Source organism: Egretta garzetta, unplaced genomic scaffold, assembly GCF_000687185.1.
Source record: "Egretta garzetta isolate BGI_Z169 unplaced genomic scaffold, ASM68718v1 scaffold172, whole genome shotgun sequence".
Taxonomy (NCBI): domain Eukaryota; kingdom Metazoa; phylum Chordata; class Aves; order Pelecaniformes; family Ardeidae; genus Egretta; species Egretta garzetta.
This window is the reverse complement of record NW_009258951.1, coordinates 5,425,870-5,441,862: the sequence shown is the minus strand read 5'-3', so window position 1 is coordinate 5,441,862 and position 15,993 is coordinate 5,425,870.

Below are 15,993 nucleotides of genomic sequence, written 5' to 3'. Positions count from 1 at the left end.
ATATTCATTATTCAACAAAAAACAGAAAAAAAAAAGAAGAGTTGAGAAGACAGGGTAACAAGGTCCAAGATATCAAACCAAATAAAAAGTCTTTTGTCTATGACTCTGAAGGCCATGGGAGGCACATTCATACAGAGTGCTCTTCAACTAGGAATCCTTCAGATTTGATGGAGACTGAAAACTTTTTTTCATTTCTAAAAAAAAAAAGAAAACAGTCTACAGAGGCAGTATTTCTTGCCTCAGAGCTCAGAGAAAAGATTTAAAACACTGGATAAAGTTTAATTTTCCTAAGTAACTGAAAACACCCCTAGAAGTACAAACAAAACTCTTTGGATAAAACGGAATCCTACCTGACCATTCATCCACGTCTGAAGCCAACTAAGCCTGTTTGCTGCTTTGTTGAAGCACACCTAACACTTCTGTTGCACTCTTCAGTATTTCCTTATTAAATATAAAATAATAAAAGTATTAACAACCAGACTCTAAGAGAAGAGCTGTTCTAATGAAACTTTTAGACACAATAAAATTGGAAAGCAGCAGAAAAACATGAATATGTCAAGTTTACCTCTTTTTCATTATTAAAAGGAGAACGTTAGCAGGAATTTTAGTTTTTATTCAGTTTAATCAGTGGGGCAAGAAAAATCATTTTAGGCACAAACTTACCCATTTGATCTAGAAATCACTTGGCAGAATAACAATCAGATGCTACCAGATTGTTTACTGGGTTATTCAAGTAATGCTGTTCATAAATACAAAAAGCCCAAATTCCTTAAGCCTGTGTAACCCACCTCGCCTCCGAGCACACTAACAACTAGCTAGCGGTAGGTAACCAGCTGAGGCACAACAAAAGCTGTCTGAGATTTTCTTCATCCCTGGAAAGCAATCAAGATGTGTGTGCGTGTTACGAGTTTTCCCGGAATGATTGGTTATATTCATTAACTCCAGCTGCACAGAGAGTATCTTTCACTCAATTAATCTCCAAGCACGGGGATAGTACTTGTGAATCATCTTGCCATTTCTCATTGCTTGGTTAGCTATAATTTTGTGCTCCACTACTGCTCGCTGTTCAGAGAAGTTAGAACAGTGATGAATGGCGGCAACTCTCATTACAGCTACTTTGGCATTCTTGTGACAACCTACCATAGGGTCTTTCTAATTAAAGCTCAGGAAAGTGAAGCTTCTCTACTAATAATAGATGTTGCACACTCTGGCAAATAGTTAAATTTTCCCCAAGTTAAGTTTAAACTTACATTTCTCAGAAAACAGACTGTTAATTTTTTTTAATATGTCAGTGTGTAAGTTCCCACATCCACTGACACCTAACTTAGAGAATTTGACTGGATTTTGGAATGGTACCTCGCCCACCCCCTGCGAAATAAAAAGTGAGCACCTGTGCTATACATAAAATGCACCATCAACAACAGCAGGTGGAAGCAGATTTCTGGTTCTTTAAGAACGAGAGCTGTAATCATCAGCCAAACGAAAAACACGGCGTCACTGCTTCCAATTCTGTAAGAGACAGTAAAAGCTGTCGCAGCCATCAGCTGAATGACGGTGCTGGAATTGTGTCAGTCACCTTCCCCCCGCTCCAGCATCTTTCTTCAGTCACGAAGCTGATTTATTCCAGGTACGCAGGTGACAGGGCAGGAAAGGGAAGTACTGCTTAGTATAGAATCTAGAGAAAATACGCCAAGAAGTACGAAACAACCATTTGAACAGAGCTACTTAAATTTCAAGAAATGAAATATAAAAATGCAAGGTCTATGCAGGTCCCACCCCCTTTATTTTTTTTATGTTTTGAAGTTGGAAGCAGATGAAGTTGGGGGGTTTCCCTTTTTCCAAGCTAGGCGCTGATCTCTAGTCAAAAGTTTGACTTCAGAACACAAGAGGTGCCAGCAAAAGGTCAGTCCCCAGGCCAACACACAGGGCCTCTATGTCACCCTACAACAAACAGCTTCACCGATGAGACTGCTTTGTAATAAAAGAGCATTCTTTTTCGTTTATTCCCAGGTCGCTGACTGATAACATCGTTATCATTCTTGTTTTGCGATAAAGCAATTTTTAATTTGGTAGTAGCCCTTTCTTTACAAAATCCAAGGATTAAAGCCTTGACCACCCAAAGTTATTTACAAAAGGCCCAAATTTCAGGTGTAATAATGAGTTACAGCCATTTGAATTACTTCTCAAAGAGTCTACGTTTGCGCAACGCTTCAAGGTACGCAGTGGCCTGGAGTTCCTGGAACAAGGCAGCTGCGCTCCGCGGACCTAGCCAACACCGTCTTTATATCCAATTTCACTCCCTCCAAAGTATCATGCTCCAAATGTGTAGAAGTGGGAGTAGAAATACAAATACTAGAAAAGTAGAATAGTAGAAATAAAGACGACAGTCGCTAATCTCTTCAAGAAAGCTTTTTAAAAGGGCTTTTAAAATAAATTATTCCTCCTACCACATAAAACAGCACAAGCTTGACTGTAAGAAGCAGCTGATGATGAATTTTAATCATTTTTAGCCTGTGTAATTATTACAGAAAACGATTTACAAGCTCCACAAATTAATCAATCCAAATAGCAGCTTGCAAGTTTTACCCGTTCATAGGCAACACTCCTATTTTATCCCGAAAGCCCAAAACAGGTATGTATGCGTAAGCCGCTGCCACCCAGTGCAGAGCAGCGGCTTGCATGGGGGGAGTGATGGCACCCACCACCGTCCCCACCTGGAGGCACTGCTCGCTCGGGGGTACCATCTTCCCTCCCAGTAGAGCCCGCGGCACCTTCCTGGGCTCCTTTGCTCCACGAAGCCCATCCACAAGAAGCGACAGCCCTGCAGTGCCAGGATACTGCCACAAACCCAACCGGGCAGAGCCGGAGCCACAGCTGAAACACAGCTCGCAGCTCCCCCAGCTCTGCATACGGCCACAGGGCTCGTTCCTAGACATAAATAAGGTTTTCTCACTGTGGGAGGCAAGTTTGTTCCTCAGCAGCAGATTAGGGAAACCCCAGGATCCTTGAAAATATTTTCTCAGATTTCCCACCACAAGTGAGAGGAGGAACAAGCCAAACCGCAGCGTGACGACAACAGCTGGAAATAGAGGTTATAGTTTAAAAACTTGTATCAGTACCTCTCAAGGTCTATTTAGTTAAGGATGGAAACAGATGTAGAGCCCAGCTCCTCATCTGGCACAAACTGAAGCCAGTGATTTATATGAGCTGTTCATGCCCTGCTTTTCCACACGTACTTTCTTTTGGGGCTGCTAGGATTTAGACTGTGATTTTGCCTGACGCTCGGTAGCAGCCCACGTATGAGGATGCTATCTGCTTCACAGAAGACAACAATAACCAGAAGTGACAGCTTTCTTTTACCACAGCATTTCATTTGCCAAAGGTATACAGGAAAACACTGCTATGAAACCGCAAGATGATGAGAAAATGGTATTTGAAATTATTCAACAGGTTATGCCAGATGGGATGGTACTTTTCAGCGTCAGGGTTAAAACCTGCTCTCAATAGCACTACTACTTTGCCTCACTCATTATATAAGACTCTCTGTTGACATTTTGGGATATGATCCCCTCCCCCAAAATTAGTGGTGTTTCAGGTATGCGATCTTTAAGACATAAGGCTCAAACCAAAATTAAACATTTGCCTGATTTAGAAAACTCATGCAATCTCCTCTGCCCATCATCTCATAAATGGCCTGAGACATTCCCATCAGCGTTCATTGGAATGCTCTCGGTCAGGTCTATGGCAGAGGGGCAGCCATGAGAGGGATCTCCCCAAGGGACTTGGGAAGCACATCCCCACGGAGGGGAGCAAAAGAGGCTCTCGGTGCTAGAGACAGAGCAGGCAGCAGAAACCACACACTGGAAGCTCGCAGGCACCAGCTGCTAAGAAGCAATGGGCAGGAGATTTGGGGACAGTCCAGGGACAGCGAAAGGGAAGCACACAGCGCTCAACAGTTGAGCTGATGCTCCAGAGCGGATGCTGGCTTCCTAAAGACGTAAGAAAGCCTAAAGCTCTCTCCACCTTCTGGAAGCAAAGATCATGACCCTGAGGGAAGATACCTCATAGATGCTCAAGAACTGGGATGACTGTGGATTTCCAGAAACCCAGTGATGTTCTCGACCATAAACCGCTTTGCACTGTGCAGTTCTGGTTTACCTCTCGGCACCAGAGACGCGCTATTGCTTTTGGGGGTAAAGCTGGGAGGTGCGGTGGGAAGCAAGGCAAGAGCCTAAAAGAGAAGAGCGTGTCTCCTGAAATCAGCTCAAAAATGATGCGAAAAATCTCCCAAGTTCTGGCAAACCCAATTCATCTTTATCCTTTGTATTTCCCATTCCTAGTGTCTAGAAAAAAGAAAAAAAACCACCGCTCCGCAGCATATCATGATCTCAAACGTCTCAAGTACTTAACCTACACACAGAATCAGTACAAGATAAAACATTTGCCACATAACAGCACTTACGAAAAGCCGACAGATTGAGAAATAAATGTAAAGTGATACAAAACTTTCAAAACTCAGAGGTACAAGCTGATACCAAGAGAAGAAGCTACCATAATTTTTGTTTAAGAGGACATCTTGAGCAGAACAGCACCCATGTAACAGACTGGAAGGGAGGGGATGTACCTTGTTCCTTATCCAACATCTCAAACTCTCCAATCTCAAACTCTCCACAAACAGTGACACCATGTAAATAAAACACACTCTGAACCACCCTACCTCAGAAATACGTCTTGCTAGGTTTTGAAACACAGATAGCAGTGCAATGATGGGACACACTTCCCAGACAGAGAGCGATAAAGGGATATGAATGAGTAAAATCAGAAAAATACCCACAGCCCTCTCCGGTTCAGCTGCCAACTTCATGCAGAGTAAGAGAGAAAATGTGCAATATCCCCTGCCTAACAGGAGACGAGGAGAAAGGAAGGTCATGTGTAAAACAGGGAATTTGATATCAGATGAAGAATCCTCCTGAAGCCCTTCTGAAGCTAGAGGACAAAATTTCAGGAGAAAAAACAAACTTGTTGCTCAACTGCTTTAAAAACATAAACAGAGGAAAAAACCAAAACAAAAACCTTTCCTGTAACAACAAGCAAACCAGACTCCTTTTTCCTCTACATAAGTGAGAAAGAACAAGAAACCAGAGCAAGAGTACCAACACAACACTAATACACAGCGGGGCAGTAATACACATTTTTAAAAGCTCAGTCTTAAATTAAAGTACATTTTGTTCCTGAAAATGAAGTTATTCATCACGCTTTCTTTTTTCTTACAGAACTGCATACATTAAATAACATATTCTATTTCACAGCAGCTAGCAATTATCTATTTAGTGTCTACCCAAGCTAAAACCACAACCTCTAAAGCAGAGCTGGCATGTATGTGTTGTTTGTATAACATCTCGCACAGAGCTGCAGGCCCCAGACAGAAGGCTGTCACTTCCAAAGCGACAATAAAATCTGAGTTTGGGTCAGAACTGTCATAATACCAATGCCCCAGATTTAAGTGTCAGATCTGGGATGGAGCAATAAGCAATACTGAATAATTTGCATGCAGCTGAGCAAATATTTCAGCCTTTTACCTGTCTATGCATAGACTGTTGTCTTCCCCACAGCCAGCAAGTCAAATTTTAATCAGCTGCTTCTGTTTTAGTTGAAGTAATACCATCTTGAATGTTTAGGTGAGGAGCACAAATACTGAAACCATGTTACCAATGCAGCATAAACATCAGGCTACAGGCAAACAAAAACCCCGCTCTACTAGTATTGACAGTTTGTCTCCTTAGCAATTTAGGAAATGTTTATTGACAAGCCCTATGATTTTTTTTCCTCTGGTCACTTTTTTATCTAAATTCTTACCCTGCTAGGGATATATTGGAAAACATGTATTAAAATATTATTTGGAAAAAAAAAAAAAAAAAAAGACAAACTGGTATGTATCCAGGTGCGGGGCTGCTGGCAAAACAGTCGCGAGATACGCAAAGTGATTTTACTCCTCTTCGGCTTCCGAGCTGACACCTATTCTTAACGGGTACGCTGCAAGCCCAGAGCCTGGCGTGACCGACAGAGCCCCGGTCCAGCCCAGCTCCGGGCAGCCCTAGTGAACCCTTCCACCCGCACATACTTACCGGTCTCTGAGCGCCACTCTTCTTGTGTGGTGCATGTGTTGAAACAGAGAAGGAGACCAGAGAATATTATTTGGAAAAAAAAAAAGAAAAAAAAAGACAAACTGGTATGTATCCAGGTACTGGAAATAAGAGGAATTACTGATAACAATGCAATGATTGTCTTATTTTCTAGTACATAATCCCTCCCATGCTTGCTTTGCCAATAAACACCATTTGTCCATGACCTAATTCTCAACTTCTCCTTGGTTTGTACAATTTTTTTGTCTGTGACACCGTTCTCTCATTTTCTGCTGTATGAATGTATTTCACCATATTCAATGGTCACAATTTATAACAGTTCCATAGCCTACTTGTCTTGCCAGGCTTTTGTTTTCTTATGACTCTAATAGGAACATACTCACTGCCTTTGAATTATGCGCGATAGAACAGACAGCAGTGTTCAGTGCTTTACAAAATAACTGCAACGTCCGAGTTACTCTGTTTTGACCATTCATTTATTTGCTCAGAATTAAGCCAATCCATTATGAGCAACAGATTTTCACACTTCATTTTAGATAATGAACTTCCTCCACAAAGGTTTTCTAGCACAAAAATTGTTAATAAAACATTTCTGCAAAAGAACCCATCAAATGGCAAAATAGGATTATGGTAATTATTTCTGGCTTACAAGATTTTTACTGCAACACAATTCATCATACATGACTGGGAATGAGAAGGGGTTTTGCTTCTTTTAAGTTATCAGTGTTGAGACCATTTGACAAACCCTGTGCTCTGCAAGATCACCTCTCAATCGTTTTGTTCATTTTTTAGCGGCCCCCACCATACCCCTTTGATACCTTACCTTTCACGCACCCTGTTGGTCTCCAAGCAGCCTGAATAGCTTTGCACTCCCAAGACTTTCCTAATGTATTCAAGCTTGAATGCAGTTTAGGCTTTGGATTTCAGTTTGCCTTACTCCTACCTACCCAGATTCAGGATTTAATTCAATTAACTCCTTTTGCTTACTTTTATGCAGCAAGAAAACAGCCACAGGCGTATTCCGTTGGAATAAGGAAGAAAAGAGTGCCTGTGTGTTAGAGCAAACCAGCAAGTACACTGGCACCATGGAAAAATATTCCATACTCTGTGGCTATGTAATTACAGCCAACGGGCCCCCTGCTAATATCAATAAAACAGTTTGCACCTCTAAACCGCATGAGATGGCCCAGCATCAGTTTTCCCATTGTTCGTGTTTATAAGCCTGTCTTCAGATTTGCATTTCTTTTCCTGCCTCTGAAGAATACAGGTTAGACCTAAACATATTTAGCAAGACATTCCAGTGCTTGAGGCCCATCGTTCCTTCCCGTACACCTCTGGGCTCCTTCAGCTGCTGCTCTTGCCACCCAGTTCGTGCAACTGCCCGCGCTCTTTGGCGGCAGCCAGCAACACAGGTGGCATTCAGGTGTGTTTTCCCAAAATTGCATCTCACTCCCTATGCCCTCCTTGCATCACTGCTTCAAGAGAAACAGGGCATGCCCAGCCTGAGCTGAAAATCTGCGGGGTCCGATGCCAACTGGGAGCGTTAAAAATACAATATTATATACTTTGGTGACCTGCACTGAATTAAGGAAGTCAGCACTTAAATGTCAAGTTGCATAATAAAAGGCGTGAAGAGGCTTTAGAAACAATTCAAAAGGAAAGGGAAATTATGGATTTCTGTGCTTCTTCCTGAGCTGGATCACTTCCCCACATAAACGCTGTTTCTCCAGCCCAAAAACCAATAAAATATGTTGTGATATCTTCATTTTGTGGCAGATCTATTTTTCATCCAAGACACATCATCTGAGAAGATACAAAACTGACAGTCCGTGGTTTGCATCATCTCACAGCAATGAAAATTTTGCCTGACTTCTGCAATGATGTGATTTATATAGCATATTCATTCTTATCTATAGAGAATACCTTATAAATTATACACATTTCCTAACCCACTTTGTCTTTATTCTGCAAGGGGAAGGTCATCTCATTTATTTACGTCAGAGAGAGCAAAGTCACAGCGGGAAAAAGACAAACCTGTGTGTACACATGGTCTTAATCTCATTCATAACCATATATCCACTTAAACCACTTTTTATTCATTTCTATTTTTACACTCTTTAGGGAATAACAGGGGACATACTGAATAATGTATATAACTCCATGTCCTCTGTAATGCCGAAAAAATTATGCTATTACAAAATACATTAAGTAGCTTGCTACTGAGGCATGCTAACACATTAGCAAAACCATTACACTGGAATTACACTGAACAACACTGGAAAAATCACTGAGTCAACACTGAAATTATGAAGAACAGGATGTGGAAAAAGTCTTCCACAAAGAGATTGTTTAGGCCACTTAAAACTAACTGGCAACTCTCAAAGCCCTGGAATGTAACGTTGTAATTCCAGCATGCCATGTAGGCCTCAGAATTTGGCCAGGCAGAAGTGGCAGCAAAGCCACAGGTCAACCACCTCGGACATGATCTTCCAAAGCAGCTGGGAAAACTTCCCAATTGACTTTGGTGGGTGCTGGGTAAAGCCCATCCAGGAATGAGCACTACAGGGCTTGGGCTCAAACAGGAGCCTACCAGTGACAACAGCAGCAGATGCTTGCTCCCATCCAAACTATCATTTGCTCTGAGACCTTGCTGGCCTTTCTTCCTCAGTGACTGTTCCCAAACCACAGCCAAAGCCATTAAGCCTCTTCAAAACTCAATATTCCTTCCCCAACAATCAAAAGCACAGATTGTTTCTTACTATTACTCATTACTAGCCCTCTCCAACAGCACTGCTATATATTGCAAAATGAAATTTAAAAAAGCTTATTACCTCCTGTACCAAGTTTAATTGATTGTAGATCAGATGCAGAACTGCTTCATCAGCATATTTACCAACATCGTAGAAACTGAGATATCGCAAAGAGAGGCTTGAAACTTCTTTGAAAGACAAAGTTGAACACGTTCCCAGTTTTAAACTTAAATTTTCACTTTCAATCACAGATTTGGCAAAAATGGCTAAAAAAATTGTTTTGAAAAGTGTTCTTTCCTCTAGATCGCTCCAACCTGGGTATCTCACTTAAAAAGACATTACCTAAAGCTTGACCATCTGATGCACCACATCTGAATGTATCATTATTTTCAAAAGCATAAAAAGCAGCGGCTCTGCCATGTGTTTAATGGGCATCTCAACAAGGACAACTGTGGTATTGCCCTGTGGATGAATCACCTAATTAAATGAAGCAAAATGCACCAGGAATTGAAGATCAAGGGACAGAGTTTCTAAATTTGTGGCTGGTTTAAGAAAGAATTTCATTGAAATAAAATGCAGTCAGAAAGTCATAACTCGGGTGAGGCTGTTTGTAAATACTTATGTACAACTGAATTAGAATACCTGTTTCTCATCCAAACGAAGTTCATGCTCATTGTGCAGCGAGTTGTTTACTCTTTCACCTCAGCTTTCTACGATAAAGCTTAGATAAAAGCACAGGATGAATTCTTGCAACTAAAACACAGTTTCATGACATTACTTAGTACTAGACTTCCCATCACCCCACGAATAAACACTGAATTTTCCTACCAGCTGCAAACTACAAGAGTTCAAATCACCTTTTTGCAATATAAACATTCATTTTAACTCATCAAGATGCAAACACCCATATCCTAAAACTGCACTTACTTGGTAGCTTTGCTCAATACCAAACTAAACCCATCGACCAAAGTCCACGCAAGATTCCTCACAAACTTCTTGGCCTTTGGAACGAACCCTTACTTCTTCACCATGCAAGGTAAGATCCTGTTTCTCTATCCTTGATGTGCATTTGAATTTCCTCTTAAAATTCATGAGGTTATTATTTCTGAAGGGCTACTTTGTTAAGACTGTATTACACAGCCACCTGTTGTGACAGCAAAAAAAAGAAATCCCACTAGTCACTTATTAACAGGTTTCATCGTATTATATTCAAATTATGAACGAAGATAGCTTATGAATATTTCCTTTTGAATTAAAACACCAGTTTCTCATGTGAAATGAAGTTTATGATAATTCAGAGCTTATCTTCACAGTTTGATGTCTTTGTCCTTCCTTAGATAAACAGTCTGCATATTAACACATCAGTGATAACTGTCCTTTGACTTATTCAGGAACTTAACAAAGATTATTTTTTTGTCTTTTAATAAAAACCACCTCCACCCAGTGTTTTATTGTTGGTCTCCCCTCAAGTTTTTATACCAGATGGAACAGAAATTTCAGGGGCATATAACCAGGAAAAAAAACCAAACCCAACAAAAAATTGTTTCCCTCATTTCAAAGTAAAATAATTTTAGATAAATAAATAAATAAATAAAAGCAAACATGACTCTTGTACCCTTTAACACACAGCTTTGACCTGCTGCCACTTTGAAACTCCATGCACCAAGCAAGAGGGATTTCCTCTGGCAATCTGTCCCCTGGCATTTGGGACAAGCCATGTGTGCATTCCCACATAGCCCATTTTCACCAAAATTGGACCATGTCTCCTATTTTAACATTAGGGCTCAGAGGTAACTGCCTGGGAGTACAAACACCCTCCCTGTTTAAACACAGTACCATCAGCACCCTTTGGGGCTGTTTTAATTGATGCACCTCGACCAAACCTGCTGCCCTCCTCAGCAGCTCAGCTTCAGGAAATCATTCTCTTCCCGTTGGTGACTTCAGCAAGATCTCCATCTTTGCGAGGCAGCCTCTTGCTTTATACACACAGTGACAGGTTTTTCATTACAAGTTTTCTAAGGACAGCTCAACAAGGAAACAAGAAAATACATTAAGAACTTTAATTTCCCTCACTTTTGCATTTTTCCTGCATCAAAAAGGAATCACTGCTGACTGAAATGAAAGTACCAGGCGCACCCTTTGCGCGAGAACAAAACTGCTTTTCTCTTCATGCAAGTTTCATGCATCTGCCTCTTAATCTCCAGTAGCTCAGAGACCATAATTCCTTCTTTAATCTCCATAGGAATCATGCTGCTGCTTTGGTAAAAGTTCTTCCTTTGTGTTTGACTGTTTTCTACCGCACTAAGGTCATAGCTACACAACTCCTGTCACATCTCCTGTCCATAAAACGCTGTCAGTCTCCACAATTTCCAAGCCATCTTTTTCTCCTCTTTCTGAAAGCACTCTGTGGCCCTGGCAGAAAATGCAACGCTATCCCTGTCTCTCTCCAGCTAAACTATTTCTCAGTAGCCAAATGACGTTTCCTTCTCCATTGGTTTTGGCCACGCTACTCCCCATACATTAAACCCTCACATTAAGCTTATATATCTGAATAATCCTCTCAAGGCACTCTTAATTACCTGCTTAACAGCATTCAAAGTCCTATCACTACCAGTGGTCTCCTGGTTACACAGCCAAAGATAAGATAACTGAAGAAAAACAACGGGACTGTTCATTTGTTTTCATTTATCACTCAACTCCCATACCTGGGTGTTGACTTAGATTCGCCCATATGAAGTGAACAAAAATAGGGAAGGCCACAATCTGGGGCTTTTTCCCCTCTCCTGTGCAACATTTGAAATCATACCCGCTCCTCTAGGCTTTCTCAGGCAGCTGACAAGCATTTAAATAATGTCTTGCAAGCAAATTGAAAAGCTAGGAGGAGCAACATGTGTTGAGATTTGAGTAACTGAAACAATAAGCAGCTCTGCAGGAAAATGAATTTAATTAAAGTTACTCACGCAGACTCTTAGACTTAGAAATCTATAAATCTGAAAAATCATTTTCCTTTCAATTAAGTTTGTATTTGTCATTTCAGAGAGATAAAAACAAGTCCCCACTGCAGGTTTTCCCAATACTGAGCAATTAGGAGAACTACAAAACACAGGACTGCAAAACGTTCCACGTTAAGAGAACTTCAGATAAGCCAGTGAGGCTCTACAGTCCTCACAAGTCCCACCACAGCCAAACAATTCCTTTGTAAAGTTAAAAGTACAGATGTATCAACTGGACACGTTTCAAGACAGCGTCTGTGGTATGACTAATACCCCGAGGAGGGCTCGCGTCACCTAACTCGCACTTCTTATGGAAGTGCTGGGGAGGGGGGGAGGGAAGTTTCTTTTAGAGGATTTTTTAGAACAGCTGAATTGGCCGCCTGATTGGAACTGCACTCTCATCCCCCTTTCCCCACCGCTGGCTGGAGCCTGCAGAGATTTACCTCCTGGCCTGGCTGCCTCACCTCTCCTGCAGGACAGCCAGTCCCAGATATCAAAGGACCAGAATGAGCAAAAAATGATGATGCTGACTGCAGAGTCAGTACTTCTATGAACAAGTTTGGGACTTTCTGAATACTCACACAAGCCAGGAGATGATGGCTCTTTGCAGCAGCAGCACTGAGATTTTTTCACTGCTGCATGCTGGTGGGAAGGGTTGTTCTACAGGACACGTCCAAGTTACCTTTGCTATGTCCTAATTGAGCTTCTGCTAATCAAGTATGCCATCACTGATTTTTCCTAAAAGTCATTTGGTTCTTCCTGCCACCCCACTGGCACAGCAACTTGCAAGGAGTTAGGCTGACCTCCTGACTTCCAGCTGTTGCTCTCCAAATACTTCCCCTTCACACCATGCCAGCGGCAGGAGAGCGCTCGGGATGTCAGCACAGCTGCAATTAATACTCTGCTGTTCGGCCTGAGCTCACGAAAACCGCACCAATTCCAGTGAGAGGAACCAAGGGCTCGTACTCTCTCTCCTGTTCAGATTTTTCAAAGCTGTTTTTGTGGTAATCATACGCAGCAGAAACAGCCATTAGCATTCACAGATGTGGTATTCACAGTATTCTGGTGGATCAGCTGTTTTTCCAAAAATGAGCTTGAATGAAATCAAAGTTAATGTGAAGGTTCTCAGTTTTTCCCCTAGGCAAAACTCCCACTGAGCTTAGCAAGAACTGAATCAGACTCAAGAAGGGTTTAACATCACTGCTTTTATTTGAAAGCAGGGATCCAATCCTACAATTTATCTGTGCGCGCACACAAAAAACCCCACACTCCGCTTGACCTGGCAGTAAGTTATTCATTCAGAAGGAACGTTGTCTCTAAAAAAAGCTTCAAAGAGTGGAGAAGAATAGATATTTCACCTCGTTCACCTAACAGTGGTAGGAGTAAACGGGAGTGATATGTGCAGAAGTTTCAGTAAACCACGGAGAAAGCCATCCTTTTCTGCTGGACATTTTAAACCGCACAGCCTTTCAGAAATCTCACTTTACCGTAAGTGAGAACCATTTGTTAAACAAACACAATAGGGCAGCAGGTCGAATATTTGGGATTTCCTTCCCTCCTCCACATTCTCTGGTCAGAAAAACAGCTACAGGAGTTTAGAAGGTGATGGCTGTTACAGGGAACCTTATCAGATCCGCACAACTGCGGCACCCTCACCATGCGTGGAAATCCTTATTAAGTTAGTTTTTAAGAGCAGACTGCATCTATAATGAAGTTTGGAGCAGTGTGCTACTCTGGCTAAGAGGCGTAGGGACACATGGAAGGGAGCAGGGGGGGAATACTTTTTACAAGTAGTTTACCTCTAAGGAGAAAAAAAAGCAGCAACATTCCCCCCCACCAACAACCTTAATGCAAATAAAACAACACTGTGAAAATAAGCATGGGTATACAAACTCTTCTTTAAAGTTATTTCTGTTGTAGCAGCATGTATGTTTACACTGCGGTTCTCTAAAAGTTCAGATTTCCTCAGATTTTCAGCTAGCATAACGAAAAATCTTCATATTGTCTCATGAGAATGGTGTTAACACTTTGCACGTCATTTGCTTATTTGGATCATTGCATATTTCTGTAGGATGCAAAGCTCCCGCACAGCTGCTGTCAGCCCTGCAGCAAGATTCCCGGGTAGAGCGGGGAAGCTGGAATGGTGGGCAGTATATACTGCCATAGGACCCCAAAAGGGCACAGCATAGGCTCACCTTTTATTTGCCACAGAAATGGCCAAACAAGATGAAATAGAAGAGGCAACTGCTATAGACAGAGGAATTACATACATGTTACATCCAGAATAAGTACATTAAGCAGAGTGGATTGCTGGTCCAAACCCAGGGACTGCCTGAGCAAGTGATTCATTGTACTCTATTAGTGGTCTGACATACAGCCTCGAGTCATTATATATGCTTCAAGTTATCTACCTGAAGAGTTATTTGTTTGCCTCAGAAGGCTGCGGCGACATTGGTACAATAAGCATTCATTCATCCTCATTTTCCAGAGCCTGCTCTAGGCAGAAGCAGCACAATAACCCCACTCTCCTAACCTTTGACAAGCTAGCTTAACATAAATACTCCATTTAATACATATACATTCTTCTGTGAAATGCTTGACCTGACATCCCTGTGATGGTCACATTGCTGAGTATAAGAGGATACAGTTAATCAAAGGATACGCTAAGGATCCGAAAGGATAATACTTCAACCTGATGACTTTGTAGTTGGGTTTTGTTTTCCTGGAAGGAATCTGCTAACATATCATGTTTGAGGGACCCAACAGACATTGAATTTATGAGCCTTTAGGTAAACAAAACATATGGTGCTTGCTATGTTCCATCTATCTGGTAATCAGTCATTTAGCAATAAATGCACAAGAAAATTTGGCCAGATTCTCAAGACATGACATCTGAGGAGATCAATTACAGACTTAATTTAGAAAAAAATTTCATAGCAATTTTTTTCTTCGTATTACATTATCTTTCTTGTTATGTGAAGTTTTCATTAACTCCCGTGGAAAATCAAACCTGGATTCTTCATATCATAATAGGGATGTAAAATATCAATGAGTTTAAGGTATGAAATGATGGATTAATCTGAGATACAGACCAATAATCGCTCCGAATTGTTCTGTCTGTAATTATATTGCCAACACTGCCTAAAAAACTATACACTGATGATTGTTATTTTACTATTCTTTTAACTAAAGCTTCTCTTCCCAGGTCTCCAGCCCAGAGCAGTACCTGCGAGCCCCAGGTGGGAAGCAAGTCCACCCTGGACTACGATTACAGAAGGGAGGTGAGGATCAGTGCTGCTCCCAAAGCTTTGGACACCCCCCTGCCTGGAGGGGGCCACGGGCCAGACCTTGGGTATATACACAGTGAGGCACAGCCATGAAGGAATTTCTCTCAGAAACTTAAATAAAATTTCCAGCCTAGTCAGACGCATCCCTCCGCTTTTTAACCCCACTGCAAATCTTAAGGGGGAAGAGGAAAAAGAGGGAAAAATAAGACAGCAAAACAGGGAGAAGATCACTGCATTTTGGTTCTACTCCAGGGAATGCCAAGTACTGAAATGCCACTTGCAGTAAACACCGAAATCCGTCCCATTTTTAGACAAGACTGCCAGACTACAAGGTCGTTTGTTTTGTTGTGCTGAGACAATGAATATTCAAGTTTTTCCATACCGAGAGTAAAAATCTTCAGAAGGGCAAAGTGAGAAAACTTCTCCCTGAATTTTCTGATCAGATTCTTAACTTGGGGGACAGTGAGGACTACTCAAGTGCAGGTGGATGCTCTGAGCACTGAGATTTGGAAGAGCAGAGGGCCTTGGTGAAGGCAGCGATACCGCCTCTGCCCCGGGACTCTGCTGTGCCCCTGACCGACACCGCAAGCACACAGCAGGTAGGACCAGAGCACCTGGACGAGCAGCACTTGGCTCTCCTCCATTTACTGTAGGAACTTCTCCAAATACCAAGAGGCAGGGTTTTAAAAACACAAGAATATTACCAGCAAGTTTAATAACATCAGCCTGTTCAGGGTCAAGCAGCAACTGACTGCATGTTTGGATACGACAGATTATTACAGGAATCTCTGGAGATTCATGTGCCCCCTGGAAGGGGTCA